Source organism: Sciurus carolinensis, chromosome 10 (assembly GCF_902686445.1).
Source record: "Sciurus carolinensis chromosome 10, mSciCar1.2, whole genome shotgun sequence".
Lineage (NCBI taxonomy): Eukaryota > Metazoa > Chordata > Mammalia > Rodentia > Sciuridae > Sciurus > Sciurus carolinensis.
In genome coordinates, this window is record NC_062222.1 from 85,778,011 (window position 1) to 85,784,572 (window position 6,562).

Consider the following 6,562-nt stretch of genomic DNA (forward strand, 5'->3'; position numbering starts at 1 on the left):
ATCTTCCCAAACTGAATCAGGAAGACACACAATTTAAACAGATAAATTTCAAGCAATGAAATAGAAGAAGCCACGAAAAGCCTGCTAACCAAGAAAAGCCCAGTACCAGACAGATTCTTAGTCAGTTTTATAAGACTTCAAAGAAGAACTTATACAAATACTCCTTAAAGTATTTCATGAAATAGAAAAAGAGAGAACCCTTCCAAATTCATTCTATGAAGTTAGAATCACTCTGAAACCAAAACCAGACAAAGACACATCAAGGAAAGAAAATTTTAGACCAATATCTCTAATGAATATAGACGCAAAAAAATCCTTAACAAAATTATGGCAAATCACATACAAAAACATATTAAGAAAGTAGTGCACCATGATCAAGTGGGGTTCATCCCTGGGATGCAAGGTTGGTTCAACATCCAGAAATCAGCAAATCTAATTCATCACATCAATAGACTTAAGGTTAAGAATCATAGGATTATTTCAATATATGCAGAGAAAGTGTTTGACAAGATATATGTTCAAAACACTAAAAAAATTAGGGTTAGTAAGAACATACCTCAACATTGTAAAGGTTATTTATGCTAAGCCCAGCAGCCAACATCATTTTTAATGGAGAAAATCTGGAACAAGATAGGGATGCCCTCTTTCCCCACTTCTATTCAACATCATGCTTGAAATTCTAGCCAGAGAAATTAGACAGACCAAAGAAATTAAGCAAATATGAATAGGAAAAGAAAAACTCGAGCTATCACTATTTGATGATGACATGATAGTGTATTTAGAAGACCCAAAAAGTTCCACCAGAAAATATCTAGACCTAACAAATGAATTCAGCAAAATAGCAGGATATAAAATCAACACATACAAATCTAATGTATTTTTATTCATAAGTGATGAATCATCTGAAAGAGAAATTAGGAAAACAACTCCATTCTCAATAGCCTCAAAAAAAAAAAAAATAAAATACTTGAGAATCACTCTAACCAAAGAGGTGAAAGATCTCTAAAATGAAAACTACAGAACATTAAAGAAAGAAATTAAATAGAACCTTAGAAGATGGAAAGATCTCCCATGTTCTTAGATAGGTAGAATTAATATTATCAAAATGGCCATACCACCAAAGGTGCTCTACAGATTTAAAGTAATTCCAGTTAAAATCCCAATGACATTCCTCATAGAAATAGAGAAATCAATCATGAAATTCATCTGGAAGAACAAAAGACCCAGAATAGCCAAAGCAATCCTGGGCAGGAAGAGTTATACAGGAGGTATCACAAAACCAGACCTTAAACTCCCTGCTAAAGAGAATAGTAACAAAAATGGCATGGTATTGACACCAATATAGACAGGTATACCAGTGGTACAGAATACAAGATAAAGAGACAAACCCAAATAAGTATGGTGCCAAAAACAAAGGTGCCAAAAACATACAATGGAGAAAAGAAAGCCTCTTCAACAAATGGTGCTGGGAAAACTGGAAATTCATATGCAGTAAAATGAAATTAAACCTCTATCTCTCACTCTGTATAAAAGTCAAATCAAAATGGATCAAGGATCTAGGAATTAGACTTGAGACCCAACTATAAAATAAATTAGGCCCAAATCTTCATTATGTTGTCTTAGGACCAGACTTCCTTAACAAGACTCTCATAGCACAAGGAATAAAAAAAAGCAAGAATCAATAATGGGATGGGTTCAAACTAAAAAGGGTTTTCTCAGCAAAGGAAACTATCAACAATGTGAAAAGAGCATACAGAGTGGGAGAAAATCTTTTCTACACACACTTCAGATGGAGCACTAATCTCCAAAATTTATAAAGAACTTCAAAAACTTTAGACCAAAAATGCAAAGAACCCAATATATAAATGGGTTAAGGAACTGGTCAGACACTTCACAGTGGAAGATATACAGGTGATCCACAAATACATGGAAAAGTGCTCACCATCTGTAGTAATTAGAGAAATGCAAATTGAAACTAGCCTAAGATTTCATCTAACTCCGATTAGAATGACTGTTACCAAGAACACAAGCAACAATAGGTGTCGGCATGGATATGGGGAAAAACATTGCTGATGGAGTTGAAAATTGGTGCAGCCACTCTGGAAAGCAGTGTGGAGATTCCTCAGAAAACTTGGAGTGGACCCACCATTTGACCCAGCCATCCCACTCCTTAGTCTATACCCAAAGGGCTTAAAATCAGCATACTACAGTGATGCAGACACATCAATGGTTCACAGCTGCTCAATTCACAATAGCTGGATTGTGGAACCAAACTAGAGGCCCTTCAATTGATGAATGCATAAAGAAACTGTGGTATATATACACAATGGAATATACTCAGCTATAAAGAAGAATAAAATTATGGCATTTGGTGGTAAATAGATGGAGTTGAAGAATATCATGTTAAGTGAAATAAATCAATCCCCAAAAACCAAAGGTTGAATGTGTTCTCTGATTAGTGGAGGATGATACATAATGGGGGGTGCTGGAAGAGGGGTGCAGGAGAAGAATGGAAGAACTTTGGATAGTGTAAAGGAAAAGGGGGCTGGAGGGTGGAGAAAGGATAGATAGTAAACTGAGACAGACCCTATTCCCCTATGTATATGCATGATTACATGAATGGTGTGAATCTACATTGTGTACAACCATAGAAATGAAAAGTTGTACCCTATTTGTGTACAATGAATAAAAAAGCAGTCATAAAAATAAATTTTTTTAAAAAATTTAAAATATTTTAAAAAGTTAAAAAAATTATGACCTCCAATTCCATCTATTTTCCTTCAAAGAACATGACTTTATTCTGCTTTACAGCTGAATAAAATTCTAATTTAATACATATGTATGCTTTTATACATGTATATAGATAGATAGATAGATAGATAGATAGATATAGATATATATAACTTGATTCTTAGTCCTTCACCTAGTCTGATTTCATAGCTTGGCCTTTCTGCATAATACTATAATAAAGACAGTCATTCTAGAAACTATTTTACATACTGACTTCCATTCCTTTGGATGTATGCCTAGGAGTGGTATATCTGGATCATATGATAGTTCCATTTTTAGTTTTTTGATGAAACTCCATATTGTTTTCCATAGTGATTGTATAGGTTGCATCCCATCAATAGCACATAAGCGTCCTTTCTTCAAATCCTTGACAGTGTTTGTATTTTGTTGTTGTTGTGGAATCTGGATCATATGATAGTTCCATTTTTAGTTTTTTGATGAAACTCCATATTGTTTTCCATAGTGACTGTATAGGTTGCATCCCATCAATAGCACATAAGGGTCCTTTCTTCAGATCCTTGACAGTGTTTGTATTTTGTTGTTGTTGTGGATGTGACAGCGGCTGTCCTGACAGAGTGATGTAGAATCTCAACATAGTATTGATTTGAATATCTTTTATGGCTAAAGATGTTAAGCACTTTTCTTCATACATTTGTTGGTGTTTTAACTTCTATTTAGAAGTGTCTGTTCAGATTTTTTCCCGTTTGTTTTTTCTATGACCTGTTCTTTTGTTGAACAATTTTTAAAATTTCTTTATGTATTCTGGATATTAATGCTCCTTCAGATGAATAGCTAGCAAAGATTGTGTCCTATTTGAAGGTTTCTCCTTTTTTGTCAGTTGCTTCATTACCTGTGCAGATACTTTTAAATTTGATGTAATCCAATTTGCCATTTCTTAAATTTACTTCCTCAATTTTGTAGTTCTATTTAGAAAATTGTTTTCTATTTCTATGTCATGAGGTGTTTCCCCACTGTTTTCCTCTAAACTCCAAACTTTTGTATCCAACATTAATTTCTTTGATCTACTTTGAGATCCTGTTGTTCAGGGTGAGAGAAGGAAATCTAGAATCAATCATCTACAGGTAGATATTCAGTTTTCCCAGTTTCCCGTTTTTTGAATCTGTCTTTGCTTCAATGTATATATTTGGAAATTTTGTCAAGCATCAGTTGACTGTACACCTGCAGGTTGATTTCTAAATTATTGATTCTATTCCCTTGTCTACACACCATTTTTATACAATACCATGCTATTTTGTTAATATGGTTCCATAGTACATTTTGTGATACTCCAGCATTGCTCTTTTCTCTCAGGATTTCATTGGCCATTCATATGCCTTTTCTAGTTTTGTGAAGAATATCATTGGAAGGTTGATGAAGATTTCATTGAATCTTTGGGTGTCTTTTGGTTATATGGCCATTTTAGAAATATGAATTCTCCTAGTTCATTAATGTAGGCAGTCTTTCCAACTGCTGATATCTTCTTCAATTTCTCTCTGCAGTGTTATACAATTTTCATTTCAGAGACCTTTCACCTTTATGGTTAGGATGATTCCTAGATATAGTACTTTAATGCCCTGTGAATATGACTGCTCTGATTTCTTTCCCAGTGAGTTCAACATGGGTGTATTTAAAATGCTGGTATCTTTGTATGTTCACTTTATAGTCAACTACTCTTCTAAGTTTATTATTTCCAAAAATCTTATTGAAGTCAGAAATGTCTTCTAGGTATAGAATTGTATCCTGTGCAAAAAGAAATAACTGAAATTTTACCTTTCCTATTTGTATACCCTTTCCTTTTCCCCCTAGCCTGATTGACATGACTAAATATTCAAGTACTGCACTGAATAAGGAGGTGACAGTGGACAGCTGTTGTGTGTTCCTGATTTATAGAAAATACTTTCAGTTTTTTCTGATTCAGTATCTGCGGGCTATAGGTCTAACAAATGTACCTTTTATTATGTTGAGGTCTGATCATTCTATAGCAACTTTCTAAAGTATTGTTTTCACAAAGGAATATAAAATTGTCAGACTTTTTCTGTTTCTATTGGGATGATCATGTGATTGTCATCCTTAGTTGTATTTATGTGCGGTATTACCTTTATCGATTTGCATTTGTTGAAGCATTCTTTCATTCCTTGATATGAAGCCAGCTTGATCATGGTATATGTTACTTTACCCTGTTATTATTGAATTGGATTTGTGAGCATTTTATTGATGATCTTATGTCTATGTGCAGGGAAAATTTTGGTTTATACTTTTTTCTTTTTCTTTGTATCATTGTTAGTAGGAAAATACTGAATTTGCAGAAAATGTTTGGAAGGATTGCTTCTCTTTCTTTTACACGGAATTATTTTGTTTTCAAATCTGAAAAAATTAGTCACAAATTTTTTTTTTCTGGGATTTTCTTTGTTGGACACTTTGTAGCTACTTCAGTCTCACTGCTTATTGTTGACTGCACAGGGTTTCTATGCCTTTGGCTCAAGTCTGGTACATAATATGTGTCTCAACATGTTCACCTATTCTATAATTTCCAATTGATTGGCATATAGTTTTTCAAAATATTCCATAATGATCATTTCATTTTCAGTGTTTTTTGCTATAATATCCTCCTTTTTGCATCTGATCTTACTCATGTGACTCTCTTTCTTTGGTCTCTTTTGTTCACTTAATTCAGCTCTGAACTTTATAATTTATCTCCTTCTACTGGTATTGGGTTTGACTTGTTCTTATATTTCTAAAATCTTAAAATGCATCCAATGGGTTATTTTAGAACTAATATTTGTAACACAGGCTCTCATAGTTAAATTGGAATAGCTTTTTCAGTTTTTCTCAGATTCTGTTACATTGCACTTCCCTCTCCATTTGATTTGAGAATTTTTAAATTTCCCCTTGAATTCTTAATGACCCACAATTTGTGCAAAACTGTGTTGTACAATCTCCATGAATTTTCTTGTTTCTTCTTCTTTATATTGCTCTTGATTATTAGTTTCAGTCCATTAAGTTCTGATAAGATGAGAAAAAAGTTTCAAAATTATTGAACAATTATTATGACTTAAATGCAATCAGTTTGAGAAAAAATTTCATTACCTTGTACAAAGAATGTGTATTCTACAGCTAAAGGATGGAGTACTCTAGCTGTCTATAAAGTCCATTGATCTATAGTGTGAATCAATTCTGAATATTTTCATTTGTTGTTTTTTGTTGTTGTTGTTGTTATTGGAGTGACCAATCTATTGATGAAAGTAGACCTGTGAAACTACTATCTACTCTCTCTCAGGGCCAATTTCTCCCTCTATGTCCAGCAGTGTTTGCTTAAAAACTGGATGCTACCACATCAGTGTGTTCTTGTGTGTGTGTGTGTGTGTGTGTGTGTGTGTGTGCCATTGTTAAATCTTCGTGAAGAGTTTTTCTCTTATCAATATTTGGTAACCTCTGTTTCTTCTGAGTAATTTGGCTTGAAGTGCCCTTTGGCTTAAATGTGTAGACTCTGCTGCTTTTTTGGACACCTTTTGATAGGAATAAAATTTCAGATCAATTCACTGTGTGTGTGCCTTTCCACATGACGTACAGAGGCACCTAATTTTTGGTTCCTAACTTTTAATACAGTCAGCAAGTGTGCAGCTTCTAATTTGAAAAATAGAACCATTTATGTTCTATTTCTATTGAAATGTGTATACTAATGCCTGTAATTTTGTTGTTTTTCTACTGATTGTTTCAAATAATATCTCTGTCCAATTCTTACGCTCTAATTCATTTTAGAGCAATGTTATTT